The following is a 19802-nucleotide window of genomic DNA, read 5'->3' as shown; positions in this document are numbered from 1 at the left end:
TTGTCATTAATGTTTCGTATGCTACTGTAAAATTAATGCTACTGTAAATAGCTTAATGTTGATATGCTTAAGTTGAATATAGGGCTGCGCTCAAAGGATCAGTGCTAAAGCATACCAAAGGTTAAAATAATTATAATACTTATATACTTCTTTGGTAAATGCAGCTTCTACCGTATTTTGGATAGTAGCACAGGGCTGACACGCCATACATCAAAAATCATTTGCGTTTATATGTTTGCGCGGCACGTCTGTACACGCGTCATTGTGTATGTGTGGGTAAGTCGCTTTACTGAGAGGACGCGGCCAGTCGCGGGGCGAGGTTGCCGCGAGTGAGTCGGGGCGGGGCGGTGCGTGGCCGTTCTGTATGATAATACTATTACTTATTCTGTGCTAGTAGCTTGTATTAAATGTACAATGTTTAAAGTTAATAACTTTGTATATACTTAAAAACAACAAAATCAGTAACTCACTCTGATCGCTATCCAAATACAATGTTTTATGTTGATGATGCCGCTAAAGTGCAGCGTCAGCCCGTCAATTAGCACTTTCGGGGTAAACACAAAAGTGTATTTCGGCCTTTTGTTAACTTGGATAAAAGCGTCATTAGAAACCCACGTTCTGCGCAAATTAGGCATGATACGAGAATGTGTGAAACAGGCTTCGCAACTAGGTCGAAGGCAAAGAAAAGTCCGAAAGAAAAACCTTCGACATGCTACGAGTAAGGTAAATTCCCCAACAAAACGTGCTGCAAAAAATACGTGGTTTTTTTTTTGCATTATTACTTTTAACCTTTTTCCTGTCTGAGTGGCAAGTTTATGAACTCGAAATAAATATTATAAACGGCCCCAAATGAAAGTGAAGACAAGCCCAGTATTACCTACTCGTATTGACCTTACAACATTTACAAGTAAGTACCTGTTTATTATTATTTAAAATCTTACCGAGATCACAAACACTCCACTTAGCTCGTGTATTGCTGACAGTACCTATTTCGCCTACTTACGTTGGTACTTACATAGAAAACTAAGGTAATGTTAAGTAGGGGACTTACGAGAGCGTGGGACATAGAAAGGTTCAAGATACAAAACATAAATAAGCCATAATAACAGAACGAATGACACGCTGTTCCAGAAAAACAAAAAAACATACCTATGGCATAACATATAGTTAATTGATAACGACTGATCGAAGCGTAATAATATATAAATTATCACAAACGGCCACATGAACGGAAAAATAAAAGCGATTTAGTGTTTCACTAAAATCGATCGTGTAATAGTGCAATTACAGTCAAATTGTTAGGCAAGTTTACACGGAGTTCGGCACACGCGCTACAAAATGGAGGTATAACAAGAAAAGTTTCCTTGTTTCGGGAAATGGAAATATAATATGCGCGAACACGTTCGTACTACAATATTTCAGCTTATCGAGGTAGTAAGCTTGTAAACATTGCTTAGGTACCTATAAGGCGATATAAATGTTTTTAACCTTGACTCAAGACACACCCATGCCTGGCTCGAAGTCTTGTAATAGGTACCATTAGCTTAGAGTGCGTACACAGATAAAAACTCATTTGTAATAAGCTGTAAGCGAACTTTACGAACACTTAAATAAGTGCTCGCTTAAAACTTTATATATAATGTAATAAAACGAAAGTTTTAAGCGAGTTTAAAACTTATTATACAATATTAGGTAAGGAAAATAATGTATGGAGCCAGTACTCTAAGCTAACTTATTTCACTATGCTCACAATCAGATTTAGTTTACCTATGTATAATTTGGGTAGCCGTTCTATTTTAGTTGACGTTTTTGTTTGAAAAAATGTCACTTTTGACACTGACAGATCCAGTCCATATTTATTTCAAATAGAATTCATATCCTATAATTAAAATTAGAATATAGATTTTGATGGCATTATTCATATTTACATGCTTGTCAAGTCTAACAAGCCCTTGGATAATCCTCTGTCCTTACTCGTTACTTTGACTTTTGTTTATGTCAGAAAGGGAAAAAATTTAACAGAACCTTGCTAAGTTTTATAAATAAGGGGACAAGATTTTTACTGACCGGCACAATTTGGACTAAATAAAGCATAGAGTATCAACGAAAATCAAGTTAAAAGAAAACCCCCAAAGTAAGCCATCACTTATATTTATCTCCCGTTAGTACGATAGTGGCCATTGTTTTCGACCTGAACCTCTGTCGCACTAACAAAAGCCCAAATCCCAAGATACATTGTTACATGACAAACAAAACTATTGTTTGCATTTTCTTTGTTCAGTTTTTTAAATTAAGTTTAGTTGTTATGATGTATTCAGATAGTGTCTGGTATGGGAAAGTTACCTTTTGGTAACTCTAGTTAAGTAGTATGCTCCGATCGCTCCAGGGTTATAGTAATATAATGTAACTATATATAAAAAGATGAATTGGTTCAAACTACGAAAGAAATGTGTCATTAGATAATTCGAAAACTAGGTTATACAAGTTTATATATTTATCTTACTGACTACCTCTAAACTTGATCTGTATAAAAGTTAAATGTTTTTGTACAATAATAATAAAAACACCAATAAATTGCTCTGATAATTAGCTTAACATGATATAGTTATTTATATTAAGTTTGACTATTCAAACGTGCTTGGTGCTAAGCCTGCTTTATTATTATTATTATTCAGAGCCCACTGTGTCCCACTGCTGGGCAAAGGCCTCCCCCCCTCGTCCTCTACTCGTCTCTATTTAGTGCAATATCTGATCAGCCTCTCAAGAAGGAGTCCAAGTTATCCCGCCATCGCCGACGAGGTCTGCTGGCTCCCCGGTTAGACTCGTTGGGCTCCGACTCTGTGGTTAACTTGGCCCACAAGCCTGCTTTAATAAAGTATATTTTGAGTTAATACTTACTAATTTAACTCCAAAAGAGTAAGACCAGCCATTGTTCTTTACGTTTTTGATTTTATTATTGTTAAACTAAAAAACGTGTAGGGCAAAGCGTAACTCCTTGTTCTGCTTTGACACAATTCTAAGATACATATTTTTTCTTACAATCTTATTTTTTCACCCGCTTTAGTCTACCTGGGGGACCACGAAATAATTTTTGCCCAAGTTTTTCAACTTCATAGCAGCGGAGACGCTTCGAATTTAATAAAACCAAAAAATCTTACTAATTGCAACTCAACTACTACTACTACTTACTAACTCAAAGCACGAAAAATTAGGAAAATGTAATAAGAAAGCGAGAAATATCCCAGTTAATTAAACATTACTGAAGTGCAATAAAATGTTTCGAATATCCATTCAGACTTATTCAAATTCCTTTTAAACAACGTTCTCGGTTCAAATTAAATTCTCGGGCAGGGGAACCATCTCCATACCATCTATATAGTCCGACAAGAAATTGTAGAAAATTATTGGAATTCATGAAAGTTGATTAACATTAAACTGTAACCGTGTCTGGGGCCGTTTTTAGCGGTTACAGGGTTGAGCCGCATCGCACTCGCGGTGATGAATAGCTAATTTCACACTATTCGTATGCGAAACGCGTGGATACTGAAAGCCGCAATTTATGTGCTTCAAGTGCTACGTCAAGGGCTCGATTAAGATAAAAAAAAGGTTTTTAACTGGTTTTGATACCACTTTGACGGTCGTGTTGGTGATTGGCGCGTACGCACGACTGTCTTCATTTCGCATGCACCAATCAGCGTGGCCGATCCTAATGATCGTATCAAAACTAGTTCAAACCATAACACATGGTTTAATCTGAATTGGGCTAAAGGAGGCCTTTTGCTGAGACATATCAGGTTTAAGTACGGTCAAGGAATTTAATTTCAGTAACAGTGACAATAAATAAGTATGAGGTCCCTAACTACTTTCATATTGATTGTCATTGTGACAAGGTACGAAATGGTACGGAAGTTAAATTCTTTGACTGTATGCTAAAATTAAGATTTTTGACTTAAATTACTCTAAGAAAAAATAGTGTGTCTTTATTCGGACACTGGGTGTCTATATAATAGTATAAGTACTTATATTTATATTTTAGAAAAAACTATAACGGTTAATAAAAATTGCATATTCACACTTTTCAGATATTTGCCCCATTTTCATGTTTAAATTATGTACAAGCACTTTAGATAAAAAAAACCTTGTCTTGACTCGAGAAATGACAAAATAAAACTAAAAGCAACTAATATAATATGATTAATGAAAGCTCTGTGTAAGAGTGTCAAGGATTATGACGCACGACACGAGTGTCTCTCCCTAAGCCCTTAGCCCTTACTATAATAGCTTACATTTTCCGTTATCTCTCTTGTGCCACCTGCGACCCGATTTAAGAGTAAGTTTTGCGTCTCGGCTCGTGAAGCCGACTCTGATTTAAGAATTTGTTACGGTTTCGTTTTTGTTTCGATATGACCTTGATAATCGTTCACGTTGATTGATCCCCACGCGCGCTCATCTCAGGCTAAACTAGACGCCATGCGGATTAGGACTATCCTCTTTGATGACGCAAGTCAAGTAGGTACTATCATTTCTTGTTCCTTGCTCTTATAAAAATAGGTACCATTTGATAAAAAAAGACATCCATACTTTAGACAAGAACTTTATTAGATGTCACTCTCATTCTGTGTAGCCATTGGATATTGCATGTGTCTGCGTGAATGTCTACGATATAGTTAAAAATTTTCAAGTGTAATTAAGATTGTATTAAATGTCGATATTTTATTCATATCACTATTGGTAAGTGCACCCGCACAGCATCCATGGCCCTTTTATACATAAAAGCCAAGCGGGTACGTTGACGGTTGACTTTGACTATGTTTAGTGGCTTCCTTTGTCTTAGCGCGTCATATAGTCATGTCATTTCACTCGCACTTAAAGGTGCGCGTGAGATGCATTGTGAGCCGTGTCAAGGTCGTATCGTGACAAGATCAAAAGTATAATAATTTGTTAAAATAGGATAGGCCTCCTTATCACCGCTCACCCCTTTCCACCTCTTTAACTGCGACATCTTTGGCCGCAGCCTTGGTGTCACAATTAACTTCTATCTACCCGCAGATAATCGTATTACGAGACCGAGCACAGATTAATCGCTCAGTTGCACCTGTATGGCTGCCAATCATTTCTCAGTTCCAAAGCTTCTGTGAATCATATTGGAACAATGACGTCTAATTGGCAAGGTAATTCCATTTAACTGGTTTAGGACGGGATTAGCCGCGATGCATATATTAGGTAATATTGTAATATTGCACAGACGTCAAGAGTTTTATGTAGGAAATTTTCTTTCATCGGGATATCAATGAAGAATTCATTTATTTATATTTATTATTGCACGTTAGGTACCAGATTACTAACTTCGAATTTTTATCTTAATCTTTTAACTGCGCTGCGTTATAAAAATGATGATTATTTTCTCTAATCATTAAAATCGTTAGCAATCTTAACTCTTTGTGTTGTATATTACCTACAGGATTGGTTGGTTGAAACCTTCTTTTTAAGTTACCTGGTTTTAGATGAAAAGACATAGCTCCAATGAAATTATAGTAAAATTATTAGATTAAGCTAGATTCTAGAATAAAAGTTACACATAAAACCAATATTTACGTAGTCAGACTTGTATAAGGACGTCTTTACATCATACATAGGTACTTCTAAAATGTATAAAAGAATACAATTCTTAAAAAAGACGCTAGATCATCGTCTTCAGAGTGCGGTGTAATGTTGTGTTTTATGATAAAAGTTTTCGCTTGTTTCTCTAAGTATCTTTTTAAGAGCCGTCTAATTTGCGCAAATTTATTTTTGTATAAATTATTTTGTGAGTATTAAGAAAGATCAGCTTGTAAAAATATACATACAATCAGGACAAAAGTTAGTTTAAAAAAAAGGAGATTTAACCTTTTATAAGGCAAGGGTCTCAAAAAAGACCACCCTATCATCTTTTTGTATTTTTTTCTTGTACAAAATTTTGTGCTATAGATTGGCGATGAGGCTTGAATTGAGGATTTGTTTTGAGCCTTGCCCGCTAAAGGGTTAAAAATCAAAGGTAAAGTTAAGTGTACAGTCAGCAGCAAAAGTTGCTAAGCGGGCGAGGTGCTCAAAATTACCTTGAGTACGCGCTCTTATTCTAGTTCTTCTTATTTACACCTCGCCCGCTTAGCAACTATTGCTGCTGACTGTACTATGTGCAACATAGTACTAAAACCTGCCTTATCAGCCGCTATTTATAAGCGAAATGCATGCAGCAATAAACCAAATTGCCCCTGCAACATTATTTCTACAGCCTTAAAGAGTATTTAGAAATTTTAAAATTTTAACATTTTTTTATGTTACTAGTGTTCCTAACATTTAATTTTGGTATAATTTTCTACCACTTAGCCGCATTCATTAGTCAAATCAAAACATACCTCCCAATACAATCTCTTGGCTTCTAACCTAACAAGTCCTACTAGCGTTCAACTAGCGTTAATTGGACACTTGAAGCGCTCTACAGCGTTCAAGCAGTCTTTGATTTGAAGTCGGGAATGATTGGAGGATAACAGGGTGCTTGTAGTTTTTAAGGCACTAGTTCTATCAGATACGTCTCGTTTTTTATTGCTGTGAAAATAGTTGACAGGTAGATTTATCGGAAACTAAGCTTAGCCAAGTGACAATAGTATGTAGACAATGTTTAAGAAGTGTAACGTTCTTACGGTGGATATGTCACTAGGGTGCCTTCCTAAAGGGGCATATGGTGGAAATATTTGCTGTTCTTGGTTGAGGTCTTGGTAGCTCAGATGGCAGAGCATTGGGCAAAAATGTTAATGTAATGTATGCTGTTTCGTTACTATACTGGTACACTGGAGTTAAAAACTTGGCTGTAGAGATCTACAGGAATCTGATAACTTCATAGCCATATGAAAATATTTAAAATTAAAGTGTTTTGGTGGGATACTTACCTACTTGCAGGTATTTTAAATGTAATAGCAAGTTAAGAATTTCAGGTGAGGTTTAATGTTTACAGCGCGTAACATTCGACACGTCTCGGACACAAATCTTGAACACGTTCTCATTCGGATTCAAAGCGTGTTTGAGAACCGGAAGATACGACCTGAATCTTAAGGTAAACAATTTGGGATGCGTTATGTAATATTTTGTAGTTGAATTCTGTTGCATAATGATTATATGCGCCACTGCAAAATTAAAAATAAAATAAAATAAATTGTAAAGACTTGCTGATCATACGTTAAACAAAACTTATTACACTTTACATGTAAATTTCATTCAATAGCGTGACGTGACGTACGCGTTTGCATTAAGTGTAATTTTGTGTGGGATTTTGAGTTTCCAAAACGTCCCGCTTGGCGCGCTTTTCAAAAACCCATACAAATAGACATAACTCAAACGCGAACACTTTGTCACTCTATCAAAGGAAATTTACACTAGGGGTTCAGGTAACAGGTTTGAACTTGTTTTAAGGGCGTTTTAAACTCCGTGAAATTGGTGGGTTTTGTACATATTTATCTACACACATGTCATTAGTGCTCTATAATGCGTTCAGAAACCGTAGGAAATGACCAGCTTTATTACAACCAATTTTACTATGAGAGCTTTCTTATCTGTGGTAGTAGGAAAATCTGTACTGTAATGTTATAACGTTATATTTTTTTTGTATCGTTATGAGTTTAAATTTGGAACAGCAGTCAAAACTCAAGTGGGTCTCTATTCTAGTATCCATAGATATTAATAGTATTTTATGCAACCGTTGTTTAAGAGAGGTCAAAAAAGGCGAGTGGCGTGAGTAACAATTTAAGGCGAAGCCGAAAATTGTTAATAAAGACGCCACGATTATTTTTTGACTCAGTTAAACAACGTTGCATATAATATTTTTTCTACGACCAAGCACTTACTTTGAAATAAAATTGTAAATTTAACAAATATTTTTAATTCAAGAAGTAGCAAAAATAGAGGGTACGGGCGGGAAAAGAATGAATGAATTAATGAAATTCAAAAAAACATGTCTATGGTTCTTTTATTTGTCAGAGATGACATTAAAAATAAGGTTGGCAACACTGTATTTCATTCAATATTTTTTAAGTGGTCATTACACGAAGTATCGTAAAATCGCCAAAAAGATACTTCGTGTAAGCACAAATTCTTTTTTGAGGAATAGACTAAAGACTTGTCTTGACAACTATAAGGGAGGGTTTTAAAGGTGTGCGCACGACCCTTTAAATGACAAATAAAAGTACGGGAGTAGAAAAAACAGTTATCGATACGAAACGTCAATTTAGTACCTATGTTTTTTAATATAAACCGCACGATGTTTGATCTCGAGTGACATGAGAATAGGGACTTCATTCTTTTGTCTAGGAATTTAAAAAAACTATGGATGCGTGACATGCGTGAAAAAAGTTTTCATTCACCGCCATTTGACGTACTGTTTATCTTTTAATTAGTTTTAAGTATGTGTTTAGATAAAGTAGTGTATATATAATTAGGCATTAAAACACTCGTGTGATCCTATTAAGAAACTAACGTTCGTTTCTTAAACCCACACTTGCATTTTAAGGCCTCTCATTATGTAGCAGTCACATAAACTACTAGCGGACTGCAATTGGATTATTTATGCTAATAAATATTTATATTGGTCTAAATTACTTTCATTATTTATAAAAATAATGATTAAAATTATGTTACTTATCCTATATAATTTGAACGATTTAGTGAAGTATACCTATTTTTAAATAATTATGTGAATTTAGGTAGGTACTCGTGAGCTGATGATATAGGTACAAATAACGTATCAATTGATCTAAACTTTATACGTAAAGTAATTGTACATTTCGTATAAATATTAGTGAAGTATTTTTATAGGTATTTGAAAGCTTACTTTCCATTATAAATTGATAGCTAGAATAAACGAACCGCGACCGCGGATAGCAAATATTTATTATATGGACGACGACGAGATATCATGCGATGGAAAGTCAACATTTTATACGATGAAAAATACGTTAGGTATATGTATCGAGAAAGACTTACATTTATTAAATAAGACACGACGTTATCTGATTGGATTTTTAAAGAAAGGAAAAGATTTTTATACCTATCTTACGCGAGTAACACGAATACAAATATTTAACTGATTATTATAATTATGTGTTGAAACCATTTCAAGGTTCAAACAACTTTTACCTTCAGTAAAAACATTAGGTAGGTAGGGTAGTTTAGCCGGTTGTCGGCCAGTTAAGCAATATTTCGAATTCAAATGAACAATAACACAACAATATTATGAACAATATATTCGACCAATCTTTGTCATTTTATGATGTTTAAACTAAAAATATAATACACTTGACATGTATGTATCAAAATCCGTTATTAATTACAACGTTTTATTTATATAATTAAGAATATGAAAAATTAGCAATTTAGCTGGTTTTCGGACACTTTTTTTGGTTCTCAGCCGCTTGTTAACTAGTTGTCGGCCGCTGTTGTTTATGTTTTTAAATGACTCTTATTTCACAATCAATAGGAATTATTTTTGAATAAAACAACAAATATTCAATGGTACAATGTATTAGGATTAGGTACATTAAGGAACGTTAATGGAAACTTTTATGGTACCTACATCTCGTAAAGAGTTTTCCAAAACATACTCAAATATTAAAATAAGACATTTTGTAGCCTAACTAGCAGCGTACGACTTTTAATCCGGAGGTTTTTATGGGTCGGTAACACCCTTGAAGTTGCAGGCATCGATAGACTACGGTAACTGCTTACCACCAGGCGGGCCGAATGCTTGTTGGCCACCAGCGTAGTATAAAAACAGATAGCTTGTTCAAACCCCGGCTTGTACCAATGAGTTTTTTTGGAAATATTATTTAATATTTCCCATTGTCTTATCGGAATGTCATACGGGGGAGACTGGGTCTCGGCAAGTACCTATCACGTATTTTTTTCCGCCAAAAGTAGTGTAAAAATGATTTATTTTTCAAGGGCCGAAAACTAAATAAATTTTACTTGTTTCTCGGCCGTCATAAGTTAGCTAGGCCGAAAACTAACTTTTTATAATCCTGTTATAAAAATACAAAAGATTTTAAAGCAGATTTTAACCAAGTATTTGTTAATAGGCATGCGGCCAAGAACTAACTACATGAATTACTTGGATACAAATAAGTATTATTTGAAATATTTATTTTGTTGGCTTTCTTTTAATAGGAAAAATAATCAATTAAAAATGACGTGCCTCAAGCCCGTTGTCGGCCGGGCGGCCGAGAACTAAATATCATTGTGAAATTGCATTTAGTTACCCGACCTCAAGTTTAATTGACTTAGGTATATACAATATTTCGTACATTTAAATCAAAATAACATGAATTCAACTTATCCACAATGCACATTAACATCAATAATGGACGCAAACCCACGAAAACAATATTTTTACTTACCTTGAAAAAATATTGAATTACAATTTTTTTACAAATTTGTCCAACATCCACACTTGCTAAATTGCTCTGGTGCACTGACGAGCCAATAAAAACGTTATCAAGTTAACAAATTTAGGATATGTCAATGTTAACTTAATTTATCCAACTACCCTCATTTTTTCAATAAATACAGTAAAGTTGTCATGTTATTATAGTTTTACTACGTAGTGGCCGAGAACCGGAGGTGGCCGGTAAAACGGCTGAACTACCCTACCGTAAAACGGGGTGAGTAGGTTTCGCGGAGAGAGGTGGGTTATGAATGGGGAGAGAAGGTTTGAGAGGGGGGTGAGAAGGAATTTTAAGGCTACTGCTACAAAAATAATGTATTCCAATTTAAAATGGAGCTATAGTAATACGCATAATGAAAAAAATCGATCCAACAATCTTCCAAAATCACCTTTGTATGAAAACCCCTCTCGCCCCAAATACGAGGCACTACGGGGTGAGGTGGGTTTTTCTCTTTATCGTCAAAGTTATGAAATGGAACTACCCAAATTAAAATAAAAACTAAAATACAAACGTCCGGAACACTTATTATATACACCATTCAGTTTTCATATGTAAAAATAAAATGTTATCGAGGTTTGAATTTCAGTTTTGACCCTACTCACCCCATTTTACGGTACAGCATTTAGGTAAGACATTTAACTTTAAAAAATCTTTTATTTAAACTTGTTCATATCATTTCAGCGAACTTCTTAGCAGTTCCAGTGTCACATGTAAAGACATTACAAACAAGTCTAACTGTAAGTAGAGTAGATCGCCTTTGTGTGTCTGTTTGTATGACTGAACTTAAGAATTAGAGACCGTAAATCCACCCAACTGTGGTGTGTGGACTTGTGGACTATAGTTAAATACGTAATTAGGTAAGTATACCTATCAATGTTATTTATGGTTGTGTGAAAGTTTATTTATTTATTTATAATGAACATTGAGCCATGGAGTTACTACATAGTCAAATAAAAGTCCCACACACAACCAGACACAAATAAATAAGCAGACACACTGATAGAAGAAGACAAAGGATACTTGAAAGAATTTAACAATGAACAGAGACAAACTTTTTACTGCGAGAGTTGCCAGTAACAAGTCAACTGTGTTCTACTATGATTACAAAAATGATCGAATAATTTAGTATAAAAACGCAAAGCGAGCATCTTTCTGCATGTATTTAACCAAAGTAGCGTAGATTACCCGCTAATACCATGGCACGATTCTAGACTTAACCGCTATTAAGATCGTCTACTCGCTAAGAACAAAATGGCGCCTTAAACGTTTTCATTACATCATTGTGCAGAACAATGCTAGTTTAATGATGCCACTTCAGCAAAGTATTCCGGTACTTTACGGGCTTAGCGGCATTTATGGACTGCTAAATCATTACCCTGCTTTATTGGCGAATGAGCAAACGCTTGTTTTGAACCTGCGTCACATGGCGTACGTATTTTAGATCAGAGCCCGTACCATGAGTCATTGACAGTGTCAAAACTGACATAAACGCTTTCGAGAACGTAATTTACTTTCTATACATCTCGCTTGCACTAATACACGAGTACGAACGAGATGCAAAGAAAGTAAATTACGTTCTCGATGACGTTTATGTCAGTGCCAAACTGGTGGTAGTGGTACAGGCCCCAGTTTTACGAAAAGGTAGGTTTGTTGTTGTATTACAAACAGTGTATTCCTACGTATTAACGGTTTCGAACTGTCCTTACTCTCTTATCGATCCTGAGATTTACAGAAATTTTAGTATAGTACCTAGTATAAAATCTGATAGCGAATTTTGTTAGGTACATTGCGGTACTCGTATTTGGTCGATCGACTAAATTCATTGTACTCTTTAGTTAGCAATGTACCGTAAACAGCATGCAAGTACTTGAACCGTCTAAATGGGGCTTTATTCAAACCTTTTGTAACTGAAACTGGCACGTTTGGCGAGCAAGAAGAAATTTCTTCCCGAAACTCCCAAAACGTAACAAGGCAAACATTAAACAAATAATTTTAGCAAAATATATATTTGAACATTTATACCAGTTTTTTCTGGAACGCTATCGAAAATATCCGACAGCGACGGAAAGCACTTGTTGTCTGGAATATTAAACCTACACAACAAACCTACACTTAAAAAGTCAGTCGAGCAAAAAATCGTTTACGAACGTTGTCGAGTCTAAGGGCTCATTTAGACGGTGCGATAACTCGCATGCGAGTTTCATTACATTGCGTCATTTGATCGGTCGGCTGAATTGACTTAACCTCAATGGTCCGCAATGTAACTAAAATCGTATACGAGTTCGCGCGCCATCTAATTGAGCCCTAACATTATTGCTCTGTTTATTCACTACATAATTCATAAATATTTATTTTGATTTCTTTTCCCTGTATTTGTGTTAAAACTAACGAAAACTTCATGCGTTACTCCTTCTTTTGCAATAAAAGGGAATATTTCGGATAAATATTGCAAAAATATTCCCTTCAGTCTTATAAATTATTCCCTTCAAATAACTTTTCCGCAATTTTTCTTTGTTTCATTAAAATATAAGGTTGTCGCGTACCATAATTCAGAGGTGAAAGAATTTACAGTATACATAAATTGAGGCGAAATGCCATTCCCAAAGGAACCAGAGGTAGAATAAAGATAACGCCATTTGCTTCGAGTTACATAACTCCCTTATAACCAACCTACCAACCAACCAACTTACGAGTACGGTAAGGTTTTTTTACAAACGAAAGGGTCTAAAATTTAACCATGAATACCATGAGCGTAGCGAGTAGTTCGAAAATGGAATCTTGGGCGTGGCACTTGAGGTTTATAAGGCACGAGGGTTAAACAAACTTTACTACCGAGTGATACACAATTTTCTTCACTACACCAATTTGAGGAAAATACTAACACTAAAATATTACAATTCAAAACCAAATTAACGCCTACGTTTATCATTACAAATCATCCCTTGAAAGTCAATTCCACCAGCCAACATACAGAAACAATCAACACAAAATTTGCATTACTTTGCTAGTCTTGTTAACAAAATGCAAATTTCTCATTAGTTTTTGAAGAATAAAGTTACCTGTTGTTTACCTCTGCTTGTATTTCTGTTTTCTTTTGTATTGTCTTCTGTTATTGAGGTGTGTAATAAAGAGTATTTGTATTGTATTGTATTGTAATAAAGAGTCTTTACGATTTGAGTGGTGATAAACGTTTTTTTGTGTCTCTCTGTGTGATTAGGTAATTTTTACAGACCGTACTGGCAGGGTTAAATAATTTAATCAGGGGTTCTCGATTTATTTCTACCTTGAAATTGTACAATGTGATTTTCAGGGGACCCAGCTGTGGAATTAAGATAACGGATTTTGCTTAGAGTTACATGAGACCTCAACTAACGTTTGCTTTTAGATACGACACTGATAGTTAGAACATAAGCTGAGGTAGAGTCTAGTTTACTATGTTCTAGCCCAGTCAGTAGTGCTTACGAAGGAGATCCCAGTTCGAATATATCACAGATATTTGTTTCTCAAGTTACGGATGTTTTCAATGTTTTTAAGTATCTACTTGCCTTTTATATATATATATGTATATCGCTGCGGCACTAGGTAGATTTGTGTAAGGTTGTCCCAGAAAATGTTATATTTAAAAATTGCATATATATATTATTTACCTATATATAAATTCTTATATACATGGTAAAACACCCAGAATTTAAATACACAAATATATTAATATATATATATTAGTATTTGAACCCGGGATTTTCGTAGCTTCATAGGCAAAATGTAGCCAAATGCAATTTTCAGGAAAACCGGAGCTGGCATAAGATAAGATAAGATAACGCCCTTACCTTCGAGTTACGTAAGGCCTTAGCGTTAGCTAACGTTTGCTTTTAGACAACACACTTTAGACGGCTCTTGAATTTAAAACGAATATAGAATGTAACTGAAAGCACTGAATAAATAAAAATAATCATGGTTACAGGCTTTAGTTAGGTATTTAGTTAGATATATTTTTGGTTTATTATGTTACTGTGACTAAATTGTTTATAAGAAAGATATAATACTATATTAATTGAATAAGACTTGTAAAGTTTTATGAATTAGGGGGTAGGTACGTAAATTTTAAAAGTTGTTATCTAGCTGTTATGATTCCTTTCATGTATTCGTTTCATGATTTGACTTGTCGTCATAATGTAAAAAAAATTATACTAATTATTATAATATTTATATTAAAAAAAAACTAGACTCCTAGTAGTTCATGCAGGTTCAGGTGAAACTCCATAATAATATAGATCTCTATGTAAAATCACAATATTTTTGTTACCGGACTTCATATTTCAATTCAATTAGGATAATATTCTGAGTGTTGTTAAAAAATCTTTAAACTCAGTGTCGAAATACCTATTAAGTACTCCAATTATAGACCAAGATGGGAACTTTTAATTGCTTTCTTTATGCCAAGTTAGTACAGTTTGTATTCTATTCTGTTATTCTAAACAAGTACCTATTATGCGTTAAATTTACGACAAGTAATTATTGTTAATGATATACATATAAATGTTCATTAAAATAAAGACCTATTAGTAAAGGATGATAATTATTGTTCTTGAGCAATGAAAGACTAGATTTATAAATCTAGTCTTTCACTGCGTTATTAATAATCCCGTTTTAATTACCGTTACCTACCTAAGTACACACTTTTATATACATGTAATTTTCACCCTACAAACTCACATGGTTAAACTTTAATCAACCGCAAACACTTTTACAGCTACCAGTGGTAAATGAAGTACCTACATAACATATTATAAAAATAAGTACCTAATACATTTCTTTTTATTCATGTGAATCTGGCTTAAACATAAAGCCAAACTTCGAAATAAAATCCTTTACAAGGCACGAACTTTTCATAGCAAAGCTTTGAAAGCTTTGTACGCCAATACGTCAAACTTGGAGAACCGAGCCAAACTTTTTCACACAAAATCAAGTATGCGAAAATGCTTTCAGCCTCCTTTCAATTCAAATATAGAACGCACTTTCACCTTTTATTTTTAAGCTTAATTAGGTACGAAAATAATTGAAGGTTTGGCTTTTTTTGACAGATTACGACACCATTTTTATTTAGAATACCTTTCAGTTAAGTATTTAGAAAAATTAGAATTCAACAGAACATAACTATTAATTTTTATTTCTTTTTCAAAACTATATAAATGATTAAAAACACGGCGTCAAAACTGAACCCGTTAAAAAGTTTAATTATACTTTCAAAGTCTCTCGAAACAAGACAAACTTTTAAAACACTTGCCAACCTCAAACTTTTTTCTTTAGTTCCACATTAAAAACTCACTGTTCAAATACTGGCCACATGTAAAAAAATTGAAAATGGAATCCTACCTTTTTTTGTAGCGTGCGGGAGCAGTGGTAGCGGAACGTCAAGTGCGGCGCGGCGGTCCGTGTCTGACTGAACGTACCCGTACCTATAGGGCCATACTGCAGCCGGCGGGAACCTGAGGGCCGATTGATCGGGCCTGGAGATGCTTGTGTCACTTACTATTTACGTTCTAATGTATTGAAAAGTTTAGATTTAAGTTCCAGATGAAAGAGGTTAAGATAGTAAAAATATTTTATAAATATCTACTTTCAATTTGAATTGAATACATTGAATAGATTATTAAATTTGTATTTAGGCTCCACCAGTACATACGCAAAATAACAAAATTATCGTAACATATACAAAATCATTGTGCGTACGAAAGACACTTTGTAGTTTTAATTAGGTACCAAATTTACTCCTGTAAGTTATGCATGAAAACATAAGTTTTAAAACACACAAAACAACATGCAAGAAATATTTAGTAATTACGTAGTTAAAAAGTAAAAACGTGTTTGTAAACTGAAAGCGATCTTAATAGCCAAAAATAAGATTAATAAAATCTACCATAATAAGTCAGTTCATACGAGTATATTGTTTTGGAAGTTTGAATGTCGATGAATATTTTATTAATTTTACTTTTAAAAGTTGCTATCGACCTAAAATATCTAAAAGGCGGTGGCAGATTACTCCAACACGTCGTGGCGGCATATCGGTAGCTGCCACGAAAAGCAGACGTGCTGTGCTTCGGGCCAACAAGCCGTTGAGCGCCGCACACTTCACGCTTACAGCAATTTAACTTATTACCTAAATAAGTTTGATGGCTGTTTGGCATGCAAAACTCCAAAAATCCACAAAGAATATAATACAAAAACAATTCTTTACTAATCTGACCTATGATTTATAGCAAGTTTTATCGGTTTCAGTATTATCGGTTGTTGTCGAGCGTGTCAGTTTTATTTAACATTATTTATTGCTAGAATTGCTATTTATATCTAAGCTTTATTGAGTTTTTCTGTGCGAAAGTTAAAATTTAGTGCTTTGTGGAATTTATTAGACGTTTTCGGACATTCGCAATTTGAGAGGAGAAAGATTTATTGTCTCAATATTCTTAGTTTTTTCTTATTTTTTACGGTGTAGGTAAATTAAAAAAAAAAACTTTTACGAAAACACTTTGAGTTTAACATGATTTTTGGCCAAGGTGCTCAATAATATTTGAACATGCGCTAACGTCTAGAAGAAACTTTGTTCAGATATATGTGAACACCTTGGCCGCTTCGATATATTTGGTGGTGTACAAATCGAGATTCACATACGAATAAATACGCGCTTATACCTAAATACTAGTTTATTATTAATTATGTGGTAATAAACGCTCGTTAAATTTCACTAGGTATGGCTGTAAACTAATTTATAATTTATTTGTCACCATCAAATTCCAAACGTTAATTATTCTAATTGAGCATTCCTCGCTGTTAATAAACGCCCTAAGCCTTTTTACGGGATTGCAATATCACGCAAATGAGGCGCGGGCGCCGGTCCTTAGGCGTTTTACTACTCCGTCCTTAACACAGTTATTACTAAACTAGGGATGGGATAGTGTCGATAAATAATTTTTGTCGATATTTGTGTGATTTAAATTGTATGTGTAATAATTTCAGTGAAATGGAAAAGGAATCAAGGCAGGTTCAGCTTTTTTGACATTTATTTTGATGCTCGCAATAGATCTTATAGTTATAATTGGTGTAAACAAACTCCGCAACCAATACCAAATAAAACCTGATTTTTTAAATTCGAATGCCGCTTCCGGTATATAATAAAATGTGTGCCATATGCTTATGATGAGACATGTACAAGTGGCACGTCTGAGAATTAATTTGTGCTACATTTATATAACCCTTATGGGTTTGCTAATTTGCTGGCATACGAGTAAGTATTCAGACAATTATTACTAGACCTTGGAATAGTTAGAATATATTGTATGTGTTACACTATCTGTTAACTCTGCAACTTCATGTGATGTTGAATAAAACTTTTCTATGTCTATGTCTATGTCTAAATACTTACTATACAAAAAAGTGGTATATTTTTCAATAAAAAATTAAATTATATAGTTCAGAAACAAAGTTTGTATTTCCTATTAATTATGGTCAACAATCTAAATCTGTTCTCGATTCTAGCCTCCATATAAAATGCATCTTGATTGAGATTGGACGGAAAATTTGCAAGAGCCTATAAAACGGTTGTATATTACTTTTATTGTAAACTTCATTACAAGCGTAATAAGGTGTTGTTTACTGTAGAAAGGTAAATCGTGATGCGCATTTTAGAATGTAACTAGTTAAAATAGTTTGTAGGTCAACTGCATAGATAAAGATGTCTCGAATAGCCAGCTTAGTTTACTCGTTCAATGTCAATTGTCGAATTAAGCGGACAGTTCGAAGTTATTTTGGCGAAGTTTAAATTAAATTCGTATAAGATTTAAATGAGTAAATTTTTACTCGAGATTGTAACTAGACTTATATCGACCGGGATATGAACCGTGATTACCTTTTGTAGTCTAGTGAACCTAACCGTGAATCATTCAAAACTGTTAGGATTGTAACTGTTATCATGCATAGGTATACTCTACAATGAGATTGAGGTATGAGAATTTAAGGCTAAATATTTTAGAAATAAATGAATTGCGATTTGTAGTGGATAATTTTATTATACAAGTAAGCAAAGATTAAACGAAAATGATCACGAAACACTCATTAGGTATTTACTAATTATAAAAAATAAGATTAAATGATTGGTGGTTAATATCGATAAGTGTTTCCCACCATTAATAGTTAAGAGTTATAAAGTGACTTCGTCAATGAGAGGTAATTAGTGGGGGCGAACATTGGGCTATTTAGTGGCACTGATCGTCTCTGAATTCGCGTAGGCTGAATATGTAAATTTAGGAATTTTGCATGGGCTTAAGTGAAGTGTAGCTGTGAAGTGAGTGTGTGTGTACTCGTACTGGTGATTCAATTCACGTTTCATAATTGTTTTATTTGGAGAACAGATCAAACTTCAAACAGATTTCAGAAGTGCCTCACTTAGGTACCTTTAGAAGGATGATTCACGCTAGACCGGGCAGGGCCCAGGCTGAGACATCCGTCATGTAATTTTTTTATGACGGCTGATCGTTGATCACGTGGTGCTTTCAATAGAATACGAAGCGCCGGAAGCTCCGGCCCCGCCCCGGCCCGGTCCAGCGTGAGTTATCCTTAAGGGTTTCCGGAGTCAAACTTAATTTAGAACAGCATAAAAAAAGGAAAATTGATTTTACAAAAAGCGAGCAAAACGAATTGCCAGAGTTTGACAACTTTTCCGATTCAAGTTACGAAATGAGTTGTTCTGCTCGGAAAACGTAAAATTAGACAGATTGTGCAGAGGCCAATTTTGACAGATCTGTAATGACGAAAGGGTACCCTTTCTTAAGTAGAATAAAATATTTTCACAAAGGGAATAATAACTATGGCAACACTTAAAATAAGACTGGTACCTATTGATATTTAATTACGTGTACTACTTGTGAATAGTTGTCGTACTGGACTATAGGACCCGGTTTTACGGTATACGTATTTTCACGGTTTCAAGCTTTGACCATGTATTTTCACATCATTTATTTCCCCACTAGCCTGCAAAAAAGAGATAAAATTAATTATTTCAATAGTACCTAACTGAATTAATTCAGTCAATAGAATACAGAAATTACTCAAATTACCTAATTAAATAACTCTAAATAGTTTATTTCTAAAACAGACGCGTATGTTTAGAAATTGACTAGTAATCCACCCCGGGATAGATTTATCATTCAATAAAGCCTAACACAATTGAAGCGAGATAAGAACTTGTGGACAGTGAAATATTATCTGATTCCCAAAGTTTTGGGTTAAATTGAACCTTTTCAACTATTTGGAAAATCTAACCCTTTTTTGGGTCACGGGTCT

General features: G+C 34.4%; 1 protein-coding gene across 1 annotated transcript in view; it reads right to left on the bottom strand.

Moving 5' to 3' along the window:
• The window catches only part of LOC134662051 (calexcitin-1), a 33726-nt gene extending 17830 nt beyond the window's left edge, over positions 1–15896 (bottom strand). The window contains exon 1 of the mRNA XM_063518320.1: positions 15844–15896. The gene's annotated coding sequence lies outside the window, so the exon portion shown is untranslated. The remainder of the gene's footprint in view (positions 1–15843) is intronic.
• Between the last annotated feature and the right edge of the window lie 3906 nt (positions 15897–19802).

The sequence above is a fragment of the Cydia amplana genome, chromosome 2, assembly GCF_948474715.1.
Source record: "Cydia amplana chromosome 2, ilCydAmpl1.1, whole genome shotgun sequence".
In the NCBI taxonomy this organism is placed as follows: Eukaryota; Metazoa; Arthropoda; class Insecta; order Lepidoptera; family Tortricidae; genus Cydia; species Cydia amplana.
Note: the sequence above shows the minus strand (reverse complement) of the source record. Positions and strands in the feature narration are given on the sequence as shown.